Source organism: Hippoglossus hippoglossus, chromosome 6 (genome assembly GCF_009819705.1).
Source record: "Hippoglossus hippoglossus isolate fHipHip1 chromosome 6, fHipHip1.pri, whole genome shotgun sequence".
Lineage (NCBI taxonomy): Eukaryota > Metazoa > Chordata > Actinopteri > Pleuronectiformes > Pleuronectidae > Hippoglossus > Hippoglossus hippoglossus.
Window position 1 is genome coordinate 22224277 of NC_047156.1, and position 14645 is coordinate 22238921.

General features: G+C 40.1%; 1 protein-coding gene across 1 annotated transcript in view; it reads left to right on the forward strand.

Annotated features, from left to right (window-relative positions):
- The window catches only part of peak1 (pseudopodium-enriched atypical kinase 1), a 100900-nt gene that overhangs the window by 37359 nt on the left and 48896 nt on the right, over nucleotides 1-14645 (forward strand). Inside the window, exon 3 of the mRNA XM_034589241.1 lies at nucleotides 13171-13245. The gene's annotated coding sequence lies outside the window, so the exon portion shown is untranslated. The remainder of the gene's footprint in view (nucleotides 1-13170; nucleotides 13246-14645) is intronic.

Here is a 14645-nt window from a genome sequence, read left to right on the forward strand (position 1 = left end):
ACAGATGCTGTGGGATTTCTCCCATTGCACCCAGCCAGTCTAACTATGTAGTGAATGTGTTTGTGAGAGAAAGTGACGGAGAGTGGGGAAAGGAAATGCTGAGTGAATCAATATGAAACACACAACTCTGCCTTAAAGGCATAGTTCACAGAAAAATGAAAATTCACCACCTCTCTGCCGATGGTGAAGTGTTTGAGTCCACGAAACACTTTTGGAGTCTCAGGGGTAAACAGTGTTGCAGCCAAAGTGAACCCTTCTTCAGACCTAATTAAACAACAGAGAAAAACAACATAAAATGCCTCCATACTGCTTGTGTGGTGTCATCCAAGTGTCCGCAAGCCCTGACATTCATATTCGACAAAAAACTAAACTAAAATCGAAACGGCGTCATTTACACCATGTTTTAAGCCTAACGTCTACTACCCGAAGTAGCGATGCTAGCTGCTGCTAGTGTGTGTGGTTTTCAGGTGTGTCTGTGAGAACTTGAACGCGTCGCCGAGGAGGATATCAAAGGACATTTAGGCTTAAAATACGGTGTAAATTTCGAGTCGAATATGAATGTCAGGGCTTGCGGACACTTGGATGACACCACATCTGAAGAAGCGGTCCAAGAATATGTTCAATATAAGATAAACTTTATTGATCACTTGTTATGATGATGCAGACAGGAGAACATGAAAAAGTGGAATAGAATAGGTAATAAATTTGAAAATATAAAACACCTGTCTTAAAGCATCCACATTTGTCACACATTAAGTTTTCCTAGACTAAATCATCCAGGTTGTTGTTAACTGTTGTATGCTGTACTTCCATGGTATATGTATCTGTCCATGAGGATAATCTGATCTAAGCTTTATTTAGTGAGACCAGCAATAAGCTGGTTAAGGATAATAGTTTAATTTGAGGAAACACTTTTCCAGAGGATGCTGTTTCCATTTTTCCTGGTGATTTTATTTGACTCAATATCTTAGTCATATCTAAGTCATTTTGCATTACCTCTCTAAAATTGTATTTCCATTTTCCATTGTTCATTAAATGTGACATGATCAAATAATTCTTCTTTGTCGGAGATGTCAACTACTACAAAGGATTTAGTCGTTGAAAATCTGTATAATAAAAACCTCCTGCGGAAATTGATTTACCCTAGAATAATTTAGACCGCTGCCCAATTCCATCAATACCAAGCACAGATCCTCCAGTGTGGCATATTGAGGGGGAAAAAACAATTCAGTGCTTTGCCATTATCTCTTTCATTCACCCGGTTCCCCAAGCTCAACCTCACTGTTGCAGAAGCCTTTCATATGCTTTGATCCTGTTAATAATCATTTGCTATGCAGCTGAGGAAGAAGGGCAGATTGAGAAAGCAGCAGAATGCAATGTGCTGATAGTGGCATTGAGAAACAAGGGGAGAGCTTGGAAACTTGGAACATTTTGTGGTGTGGGAGTTTCAACAACCCTGTGTTGTCCTTCCCAGATATTTTCACACAATATGAAAAAACATAAAATGGCCTCGCTCAAGGCTTTTTTGCTGTCCTGACAGTATTGCTGTCCTGATGAAATAAACTTGAATTGGAGACAATTTTTCCCCGGTTTTGCCAAAGAATTTGAAAAAGAAAGGATGTTACTGATATTGAAATTCATCTTTCCCTGTCATACTCTATACCTCTGGTGAAAACATTTTTCTTCCTGGACTGGATGCTTATCTTGAGTGGTTCTGGATGAGAAAAAAAAAACTGGAATCATATCCCAACTGGTCCTCTCTCCGCTGGCAAGGTCGAAAAAGGAAAGCACTTGCTGGGGGCAAAACCGAGCCAAGAAGCTCAACTGTTTCTTCATCCTTTTCTCTCCGCCGGGGCTTGAGATAGATTACTATGACTTTCTCCCATTTCTCCATAGATACTGGAGCTCATACGGGGCCTCTCATCCCTACTGGAGTCGTGATCAGAAAGCAAAAAAGTCTCCATGTTTCCACTGAGGGACAGAAAGCGTTTGAAGCTGTTTTGCTCTATTTAAGACAGTCAATACCTCTCCTGAAGTCCTAAGTGTCCATTAAAAAGGGCTGTAATGCAGTATAGTATGCATATGGACATCTGCAACAGAAATTCACACCACACTGGTTTGTGGAAATTGTGAATTTTCACTAGTCTGTGGAATATATAAGTGAATCCACAGATCAGAGGTATGAAATCCACAAAGTTTGAAAATGCCAAAAAGTAAACACAAAAAGTGATTATGGAACTTTCATCCGTGTTTGTCCGACATAGCTTTATAGCCATATTGTCAAAGTAGCTACCATACGAGCTCTTGTAGGGAAACTGTCAACCCTTGCATCCATTTCAAAACCAGCTTCACTTCCTGAATGAGTCATGATTAATTCAAATCTGATTGATAGCTTACTCTTGTTTCTACTTTTATAATGTTATTTAAACACGTTTATGATCCCAGAACTCATTAATACAATTGTTATTGAGGTTCTAGGTAAATTGCCATTTTAATAGAAGAATGGGTGAAGGCTCACATCCTTCTCTCACATTGTTGCTGCAGAAACAACATGCCAAAGGGAGCTATCATAGTGACAAAGCAGTGATTTCCTGAGTTCTCCCACCAGCAGGTAGGGCATCTGATAGTGAAGGACAGAGGGATTGATGATCCTGGTATGCTGCCTGTCACTCCAGATTGAGAAAATAATAATAGGAGCGAGGGATTGTGTCACTCTCTGATAAACAGGGGGATGGATGGCAGTGACAAAGCGGGAGATGTGCTAACATATGTGTGAGGGCTGTGATTAAAAACAGCTGTTGTTGAGGAGTCAGTGGTGTTTGTGTGTCTGAATGCACGCATGACAGGGATATTTATGCAGGCGTAGCGCCTACCATACAGACATGTAGCTCACATTGACAGATCAAGCGCGGTAAACCTTAATGGCAGGTTGGCCGTACATAATGGTGTCTAACCACAGGCATTCTTCTTGGAAGTCATCTGAGATTAAGTGTGGTTGCAGACAGTCTGTAACAGTTGACTCATTGGATTTGAAAGTCACTGAAGATCCAGAATTTACAGGCAAACCTGCCCCTGGAATAAATATGGATAGAAACTATTTAGATTTTTCAAGCATATTGCCACATAAGCTGCTTTCAGGCTTTTTCTGCTAGCCCCTTAGTAAAATGTCCAGGAAATTCACAGTGAGCCAGTGGTCATGTTTTGAACATGTGTTGGACACAAAATCAGAAAAGTACATATATCTCGGCATGAAAAAGAGTTGCCATAAGCATAGTGGAGGTTGACAAAGAAGTCAACTCTGAAAAATAATGAGACCCGAGAGCTTATGATGATGTTTTGCATACATTTTACCGTTGTATACTCCTCTAGGCATTTCTCCTTTTTGACCGGCAAACTGCGGAAAATGTTCAGACCCAATTTGTTATTTGGGGTTTATATAAAATCTGTACAATTGATGGTAAATTGCGGATTTTCAGTAAAACCTATTAAACACTTCTTGTGATGAACCATTGTTGTAAGAGCATTTCTAGTCCTTTCTGAAAGAAAGGTACATCTGTTTCATATTGCATGGTTCACAATGAGCACTGGTTCCCCTTACAAGTAGCCTCATACAACATGTGTAAGTCATCCATCTGAAGTGTCGTAGGGCCCATGTGTTTATGTATATATTGAATACAGAATTAATTCTTGAGAGAAATATAGTATCATCCCTGTGTCCCATGGTCACATGGAGTGATAAGAGTGGAAACATTTTCATGGAGCTTTTCTTAATCTGATCCCTGAGATGGATGAGCATCAGTGACCACAAAGGCTACAAAGGCCCTTGACTTTATCCCATCTCTCTTACTTAACTTTTATCCTACTGAGTTCTTATCCCTGACTTTACTTTTCTTCTTCATTTGCCCTTACACCATCCCTTCAGATATATCCTTAGCAACCAAGGGTCTAAGAAATGGCAGGGTAACATTTTCCTTGATTTCCTCCTTTTGATCTATATCAATTTTTAGATGTATTGCTCATATTCAGAGCTTATTCATGACATAATGAAGTAAATGCCATAAAGTACATATTTCATTGATATCTTAAATCTAATACACATTGTAACCATTCGTCAAAGCCTAATGCTGCACTACTGCAATTTAATGAACTATTAGCCCTTGCCTCTCTTTATAACCATGCCCTTGTGGGCCATTGGAGTAATTCCACCCCCAGTGCCCCGTTTTTATTCTCAATCTAGGCCCTGGCCCCTTAGTGTCAAAGTCATATGGTCCAGATGTTCGCCCAGACGATGGGGTCACATAGACCTCACCAAATCATCTGCCAACTGCACTGACATCTGCATGCATAGTACCTTTGTGGTCAATAGGAAATGGCCTCTTTAAGCTAATTGAGTACCGCTGTGCTACAAGACTAAACACTGGAAAAACCTTGTAGCCACCAACAGTTTCTGTCCTCATCCTTAGATGCAAAATATAGAAGCTTGGTAGCCAGATTTGCTTTGATTGTAAAAGTCCCCCATAGCACCCACCTCATTAAAGTCCAACATGAGTAAGTAATTTTTGAGGGAGCACTGGAAACTAGGCCTATTAGATGTGGGAATTTGGGGCAGGCTCATGAGCAGCACACAGGTCGATGGATGCATTGAAGACAGTGCCTTTTGAGATTTTTTAGTTAGCAGGGAATACTACAGTATAAACTACTGTCTTGAGTTGACATAGATGAAACTCAAACATCTAAGAAAATAAGTGCTTGAGGCCTGTAATTAGCATTAATCTAATGTGATAGGATTATTATCCTGAAGTCCCCAAAAATCCCCTATATCCTTTGAAAGTACTGCATCTTTTGTCGAAAAGAAACGTAGTTCTACAATATTACATAGATGCTATACTGGGAATATTTCCACTCCACAGCAGTTCCATTTACATTAGAGAACAATTATGTGTGATAATCTCTTTTCCTTTTTTGACCTAGAAATCAAGTTTCTAATATGAAGTGTGACCGAGACTGTTCCTGTTAAGCACAAGTAGATTGTGGCACATTTATGCAAATGTAGCTGTAACTCTTGTGATTCTGTATTCAACGTTATGTTGCATCATTAACATCAGGACCTGTGTCTATTCTCGTTTTTGTGACCACTTGCAGGTGCTTATGTAGTTCTGACTTGAACTGTGACACCATGGCAGTTTTTTTTTTTACGGCTGACATTTTGACATGAATAACAGCAAAAAACACAGGTGTTACTCATAAAATTAACAATGGCTCTGTTGATCCAGAGTCAGCACGCAAAAGATCACCAGCCTGAAACTGAAGTAGCTGTCAAAATGTCTGCAGTGATAAATGGCTATTGGGTGCTTTATCGTGACAATACACCCGCACACCAGGAGTTGGAAACAAGCAAAGATTTTGTCCACACTAATACAGTACAATTATCACTCCCTACTAAGACTAGTTGCTTGATTTGCCTGCATACAACTTTCCTCTTCTCCTCTTGAGCTGATTGTTTGCTGTTTTCAAACAGATGACAAAATCTAACAGTTTGTGCTTAATGCGCTTACAGAGCAGGACTTCCAGTTAGTGTTGGCCAAAGCACTGCATCACTGCACAAGGTGACTACATTGAAGGGGGTGGCGCCCTGATTTGCGTCAGGTACAGCTTTTGCCTGTTTCAGACATAGTTCAGGACAAAGTTAACATAGTCTGTGAACTTTGTCCGAGAGCAGTCGCCCTTCAACCGGAAGGTTGGCGGCTCGAATCCCAGCCCATGCTGAAGTGTCCTTGGGCAAGATGCTGAACCCTTAATGGCCCCTTATAGATGTCGAATTCCCTAACTGGAAGTTGCGTTGGCTAAAAGCGTCAGCTAAATGACATGTAATGACATGTAATAAAAAAGTTATGTTATCTACTATCTTAGCTCCATCGTAGTTTCAATGTAGAACATTTTTGTAGCATGAAAAGGAGACATACTGTTTGAATCACTATTCAGATTACTTTGCCAAAACAATATTTACAATGTCATATTTTAGCACATAGTTGTAGCTCACCCTCCTGGCTCTAAGTTTTAGCCAATGAAATATAAATTATAAATCATCCTAGTTTTTTTTTTATCCAGATGTATTTCCTTTCCTCTTAAAACATTTTATTAGGGTGTAGATCGCAGGCCCAAGGAGAGAAAAATGCGTTCAAAATGCTGCACATCTGATTTTCCTTACTGCTTTGCCCCTCATATCCTTAATATTACTTATTTACGAAGGGGAGATAACTTACTCTGTCTAGACTCGACCACTCTACAAGGCATTAAGCTACTGAAACATCTACTAAATTTGTACTTGAGGTTGCCTGCGCTACGATCCATATCTGTGGAGGTTGACAGCTGCTCTGCTCCGACTCTGTTTGCAAGATGTAAGGTAAAGAGGCATCATGAAACTGATAGGTCTCACTGGGAATTCAGTCTTACCGAGAGGATTCAGCTCAGCCTCATTCTCTCATTCCGTCGCCTCTTATCCTTTCTTGGAACAACATGAACAACTCCTTAATGGGCCTTGATGCTGAGCTTGTTGTTAGAGCGCTTCACATATGGGGGACTGAACATGAATTGATATTGCTTTCAGTCATCCTGTTACTCTTCTTATTTCCCTTAGTTTTTTATATATGCTCTCTTTAAATGTGACAAGATTTGTTGATTAGATTCTCACCATCCTTTACTTGTCTGAGCTACTTTCCTCATCACTCTCCTCTGTTATGTTTTGGCTCCCTCATCATCAGCTGCACTGTCATACTTGTTCCCTCCCTCCCTCCCTCCCCCCTCCTTGCATAGTGCTTGAGCTTCTCCTCCCTCCCTCTCTGTCTCTCATTCATGCACCGGCTGCATCTCGACTACGTTTGTCATGTGGCTCTTTCCGCCGTTCGTCTGCCTGGCCGCGGCTCGGATACACGCCACTGTTTTGTAAGTAGTTAGTCACCTTGTTTTTTTTTTTACACTCTGTAACTCCCTCCTCTTCCTGCGCTTTCAGAACTAACAACTGTTGCTGTCTGCACTGCATGACGGAAGCTTAATGCTAGCATACTGCCAAGCTCAGAGACACAGATGGACAGGGTGATCTCACAGGACTTCAGAGATCTGCAAAGAGAAGATTGTGAAAAGGGATGGATTAGTGAAGTCAGGGAGACGCTGAGGAGTCTCTGAGGAGAGGGAATCACCGGCCATTCTATCTATCATTATTATCTCCTCCTGTCTGGAGTGCCTCAATGTTCAGAGAAGGGACTTCTTCTGACAGGACACCCTTTAATCATACAGGATGTTTGTGTTCGGACAGACTGGCTGATGTTAATGAGCGCTCATGGAGCAAAAGCAGCTTTCTTAGTTAAGTGTTTTTAGACGACAATGGAAGTGTGTCAGGGCTGGAAAATGCTTTTGTCTGTATGCTTAACCTTTTTGATACAACCATAGGTGTTTATGTTCTTTTGTCTTGTCCTAGTCTTTTATACAACATGGTATCAGTCATGTGCTCACCTTTCTCTCGTTTGAATATTGAATTTGTGTTTGAGTAGCTTTCTCAGCTTAAAAAAAAAAAAGAATAGAAGCTATATCTGCTTACAGGGACTGTTGTTTGCACCCTGACTCGTCTCACTGCATTTACAGCACAATCCTTCACAGTCTGCATAGGAAATCCAAACCATAATAAAAGGATCTTTAACAGGATTTCATCCTACTGTAAAAATGGACCAAAGCTCTAAATTGACTGAAATAAAGGAGAGATAAATGCACAGTAAGATTCATCCTGTTCTCAATGCTGATATATATACACACACACACACACAAACATCTAGGTAATGCTTTTTCTGCCAGACCAGTGACAGTGTGTCTGTTGGCAGTGATTTAAACACCAAGTGGTAATGAATTACCAAGTGGAACAAGTAATGGTAACAGTGAATGGTTGGTTATGTTCTTGTTTCCAATCCATTCTGTGCTAATTTCCTATGGAGGATGAGTCAATTTGGCCTTAATTTCAGTCCATTCATGTATTTCACTGAGCAGTAGATTTGTAACTCAACCTTAAATCATCCAGTTGATTTACAGGTGAATAAGAGATTATGGAGTCAAATCTTAAAATGATTAGCAGATGCAACAAATGTAGGCCAAAAAATGTTGAAGGGCTGTTTTGCTTATTTTGACATACCTCCACTTACATCAAGTAATGGCACCTTACCTAAAGGAAAGCAAGAATTGTCCAGTAAAATACGTAAAAATGTCATGGATGATGTCAAAAACACTAGACGGTATTATAGAGAGAGAGACCAATACTTGAACCTGTGCCAAGACGGCCTCATATAGCTTCCATGCCCCTTTACCTCGGTGCACATTTTTTCTCTCTCTCCCCCTTTTCCAGTTTTGAATTGCTTCACAGCAAACTTTCCTCCAGCCAGATGTCTCAGCTAAGGTGTAAATTGGCAGAGTTCCATCGCTCTTTATTCCCATTTGACCTACAGGGGAGCGCTGAGGTTAGGCTGTGACAAAGTGAATCGACTGGGCAACAAAAAACTTGGAAGCCTCCTTCGACAACTGTGGAGACAAATGGAGAAACTGTTGTTGCCAGTGAAAAGCAGTTTTCATTTGAACTAATTTGAAAAATGTTCTGTCGGGATAATTTCTTAATTTCTTAAAATACTGTTGGCCAAAAATGTACAGTCCGTTTCATTACTTGCTTTTATTTCATTCTGGCAATATAAATTAATGTAATAAACATTTTTGCATTTCAATCTGGCATTTTTGTCCACAGTGTTTTGAAAAACTAACACTTACTGGTCTTGCTCTGTAGTTCTGTGAAAAACTTTCACAATCACAGATGGAACACTTGCTGTAAATGTTTACATTTAATTTGTGCCAAGAAGCATATTTTGATGGCATTGCTTTTCATTATTTCTGGAGGCTTTTTTTTTCTCCAAATAATGTCAAGTGGAGGGCATCTTGTTCGTTTTGTAGCTAACTATAACAGATTGGTAAAAACTTTGCTAAAGATCCAACAGGCTTGTTGTGATGAAGGAGTGGAGCCAAAACACAGTTTTAAGTATGGATTCTGTGCCAATTCTTTGTCTGAGCCCAATGCCCATGATGAATTATGATGAGTCTTGTTTTACATACCACTGCTTCAGGGCATAGGTTTTTAAAAAGGATTGATACTAGCCTCCTTTGAGTTCTTGGAGAAGATTTTGTTCCACATACTTTTGAAGCATGCTTTTCAGAAGAATCTGGTTTTCTGGTTGTAGGGTTTCAGAAATTGTGTGGCATAACACTACTCAGCATTGTTTCCCATAGAATAAGATGTGTCTGTGGTGATAGTGGCACCTGGGGGATAATAATTGTGATATCCCAGTGACGTACTATACAAATGGCAGGTGTTGTGGTTTGGTCTGCCAGATGAGAACTGCATGCCTTTCGTGCTAATATGCGCACCTAAAGCTGAAACTGCCGAGGTTAGTTATGGCTGTCTGACGAGGACGGTAAAACTTTATGGTTTTTTTTATTTTATTGACTGTCAGCAACACAGTGGGATTTCAGCCCGAGCAGCTTGTGACCAGTCTGAATAAGACAGCCAGGTCAAATTATGTGCGTGTGTGTGTGAGAGACAGAAAGTTTGACAGCAGGTCAAGTGCTGCAAACAGCTGTACAGTGAAGCAAGCAACATCACAAAACTCCAAGTAGGAGATATGTGTTGTTATGGGAATGAAATTCTGGATCATTATGAAACAGTGGCAGGACAAAGTAGGCAATGGCGGGCCGCCACAGTCTAGTTAATTATGGGGAAACATTGAATGGACTGTTGGTTGACTAAACACAGTCCCAGTTTTGAGGTATTTTTGGACAGAAGACCTGCAGTCACCATGTCCTGCATATTTTTAACCACTTAGAGGTGCACCGGTGCTGCCTAAACAGCTTGACAAATAAGTATAAAATTGTTTAAATCTTTCTATAAGACAGAACATTTATTATTATCTTCAGAAGGACAGCTCCAGCAGTTGAATAGGCTCTAAAGGCAAAAATAAATTTACTTTTGTATTCATAAAATATGAATGTATCTGCTCTAATTTTCTCACATAGGACTTTCTAAGAGGTTTGGTGTGGAATGATTAACATATTACGATAACAGTTTTCAGATTTTACCACTCAACTCATCTCTCTGCGATGTCAGTAAATTAAATGAGAAGTCACAGTGATACTTGTCACTGTGGAGCCCAATGCAATAACCTTCTGCAGCACATGGGCTGTCACCGAAAATACAGAGAGCACTTGGTTGGAGTTGGTCGTTATGGAGACAAGGGAAAGATGGAGCTAGGGAATAACTACAAAAGTGACATAGAGCATCTAGCATATCAGCCACTCTGATTTCTGGGTTAGGCTGTTTTTGCATATTCATGAAGCAGCACATAGGACTGATACATGCTTTTCGTGCAAGTTCCATCTGATAGCGGCAATATCTTTGTCTGTGTGTCATTGACTGTGCCACAAAGCTCTAAATTTTAAGTGATGATTTGTCTGTGGTCGTCCACTGAGCCCTGTTGTGTAAAAGCTTCCTGCGTGTCCTCGTACTCAACCACAGACTTATACTATATCCAACACCATATTTAAGAAAAACACAGGTCTTACGTTTTAAGACAGGCTTGCCTTCACAATACCTTAAATTTAGTGTGATGGATGATGGTGAAAACTAGAGACAAATAGCAGTTTAGTGATTTTTTTTTTTTTTTTCAAAGTGACAAGGTTGTACCCCATACAGTACTGCTGAAATGCCACTGAGCAACACAGTTGTCATTATGTTGTGTGGATACCTTATAGGGTGAACTCCAGAGAAAAATATGCAAGCCAGACAAAAATTCAAACTGTTATTACTGTGTCAAAGCAGCAACTCACACTCTGTGTCTCAGCGAAAAACACTAGTGAGCTAGAGTTGTGAGTCCCATGGAAGGGAATTTTACAGGTAGCAGATGGACCAACAGCTGTTGTTCACTAGGTATGACGTAAGGATTGCAGTCAACATAGATCACAGAGGCAGGGACATGCGTGCAATGGCACCTGTAAACACCAGACTGGGAATTGAAGTCAGCAGAAATGTGCAAAGCAAAGTGTTAGGCTGATACTGGAGGAGCCTCTAATGAGAAATACAACTACAGGTTTGATAATTATTCTTACGAGTGCAAGAGTGTAAAAAGAATTTTCTTTTCATTAACTACCCTGCTGTCATTTGTCCATTGAGCCTTTAACTAGTGAGTAATCCAGCTGACCTGCTTAAGTCAACTTGAGCTGGTTTTATTGGACAACTTCCAGGTCTGTTGCTCTGAGAGAGTGTGGGAGTAACACTAAGAACCAACAGAGCATCGGATGTATAATTCTGTCTTTAACCTTCTTCACCTTTAGAAACACTCTCCCTGAACTTTTGCTATTATGAAAATGAGCCTCAACTGTCTGGAGCAGTACTCTTGACTCTTAATCTTTCCTTCATGGCACGCATGACACAGAAAGCTATGCTACCTACCCAAGAGCCCTGCACTGTCTAAAAGAAAAATGACATTTCTTCTTCCACCTGTGTCTCTTGAGCTTTTTTTTAGACATGAACTTAAGAGAATGTCGGCGTAATGGGCTCTGGGCTCTGGACTCTGGACTCTCAACAGAGATCAAATATTTGTGTTTACAGCACGCACATAAGATAACTAAAACGCAGTGTGTTGGTACCATCTCAGTTACAAATATACTCAATCAGACCAAGTTATAAAGGGGAGGCTTAGATACAAAGGTACAAACTGCATTTATTCACTAATGTATGGGTTTAATCACCACAGGACCTCCAGGGATTTATACTCCACATTCCAATTTTGACAGGTCATTTTTTCCATTCTTAAGTGATTCAATTGGCTCATAAAAAATTCAAGGCTCCTGAAATGACTGTGGCTAATTGCATAACCCTATCAGATGCTTCTTCTGGGGAAAACTTAATGCCGAACGTTTCTTTGGATTGAATCTGAAAAGGCAGAACAGTTTTGCGTTATTAATTTTTCTTGTATGTATAGCGACACTTGGAAGTCTTGAAACACATCACCTCGAACAGATCCTGCAGCAAAAGGAGGATTAAATTTGAATGGGCTGAGCAATTTCAATACACTGACAGAAAATCTGCACCTTCCTTCACAGTTGACATTAAATCCACCAACAGGATTAGGAGAACTATTACTCTCCAGTTTATTTCAACATGCAGGATGCCAGGAAAAGATGGATGTTTTCATATTCCTCAACTGAGCACCGTGCATGTATTGTCAAATGTAAAACATGTTACATTGACCAGTGAAATATGCACATGAACATACAAGAAACAAGACTGTCATGACTGACCGTTAAACCTCAAACCACCCAGACTCACTACAAGATAAAATAGCATTCATGGTCATCATTGTGTCGGAGTTTTGGTTTCTGATATAACACTGGCTTTTCTACTCAGAGGAAGACAATTAAGTTCCCAGTGTGCTAAAGGCCCTCTGAGTTGCAATACAACAGCACCGTTTTACTCTGAAACACATTTTTTTCAATGGCTTGCACCATGCAAGAACAGTTTTTCGTTGGGGCGAGCAAAGCGCACTAGAAGTGCAGCAAGTTCTTCCAATAGAAACAAAACATCCAGCTTAAAAACTGAAAACTCCTCCTCCTGTTTTGCTCTGAACTAAGTAGCAAGTGCAGCGCAAATAGCTTTCTATCTGAAAGGGCCATAAAAGCTTATATTTGTGTAATGATGCTCCATCTGTTGTACTTATGTTTATACGGAATATTATTGAGCAATTACAGTTACAATTTATACAAGAAATGCCATCTACCACATACTGTAACCCAGATGAATTAAAAACTTTTTGTATTTGCTCGACTGTATGTCCGGTAAACAGTTGCTTCGATAACAAGATCTCATGGTGATTTTAAGCTTGAATGAGTTCATATGTCTCAAGTTTGTGTATTAAAGTTTCCACAATGTTGAGGAGACTTCTTCAAGCAAAGCTAACAAAATGATCTGTCTTCTTCTCTCCCTCTGTCTCACTCCGTTTCACCCTCCTGTCACCCTCCCTCTTCGTTGTTTCCCTCACACTCATACACAATGATTATCTTCCTGACTCTGTTTCTGCTTCCTGGTCTCTGTAGGTTCCAGCGGTAGGTGCTCTCTGCTCCACCAGCTTTGACTCGATGGCTGCCACAGCTGCTGCTTGATTCATTGCTGTGAGTATACTCCTTTTTTGTAGATGTGTGTCTGTGTGAGTGCATATTGGTCTGTTTCTCCCATGTCCTCAGGCTTTTAATGGTTCTTTAGCTAGCAAATGCAGCACACACACACTTGAAATAATGGCTTACAAAATCTTAATTTTATCCTCAGCAGTAGATGTCTCCCTGTGGCTTTATTTGCTGTACTGTTTTGTACTGAGATACATTTTTGTGACTCTAAATGTTGATGCCAAGTGAGACTGGTAACTCCCCATGGACCAGAGTCATGTAGTGATTAGTCTCCTGTCTCACTGTGTTTATTATCCTGCTGATTCCACTCGGTACAGATCCAGCACATTCTAGTATTAGTAAGACAAGACTGGCTTTTTCCAAAAACAAAAGCTGTGTGCATGAAGACTGTGTTCCTAACTTAATGACTGACACACTTATTGATATTTATTACAGCTACCCGACTCACTCTGTCCATATTTGATACAGTAAATAATGAAGCCAAAACAGCTGTTGTAGAAATTTTGGACTAAATGGTTTCTGAACAGCCGTTGTGCATAATGTCCTGAATAACTGGATTAGTTGAGATGCACAACAATGGAGGAACATTGTGTGAACATTAGATTATGATACCATGTGGGGGTACTGGACTGTTGTACCAGTTCAACATGGTAAATGCAGCATGCCAGAAATGAAAACTTAATGATTTTACATTGAACTATGGCAGAAATAAAACTATATGGATTAGTTAAACAAGATAAAAGCATTACCATAGGACTTAATCCATGCAAGTGTTTCAGAAACCACACCAAGGCAATTTCCTGTATATGTAAATATACTTGGCAATAAAAATAATTCTGATTCTGATTCTGATTCTGAAAGTGTATAACAGTCCAGAGCATGGACAGTTTCACCTGCTATTTGGCTTCATGTAGGTGCAGTGGCAAGAATTTTGATTTATATTTAGAAATAATAGATGAGCCTCCTCCGCATTATTCAGGCGAGAGGTGGAGCAGCAGGGTGCAGCAGGCAGAGACAGGAAGTGACGTATTAACTCAGCTGTGTAGATCATGCGATCATGGTTACAGTACCCCGACAAATTTTTCAGCTCTTATCACCACAAACTCTCTTGACATCTTCATTGGTGTCTTCTACGCGTTTTAATCGTGAGCTATTTGTTTTCTTTTAGTTTTTTGCATTTTTGCATCTGTCGCGTTTTAGAAGCATCATCAAACCCCCCATTTGCTCGTGGTAAATCCAGCGGGGAACCCCTGCTGTCTTCACACTTTTTGTCTTCTCCTGGATTTAAAGTTCCTAGAGTGTCTCACTCGGACATGATGAGCCTGTCCTATATTTTCCACTTAAACAACAGTCATAACAGACCAATCTGATGTTTGTAGTATTTATTT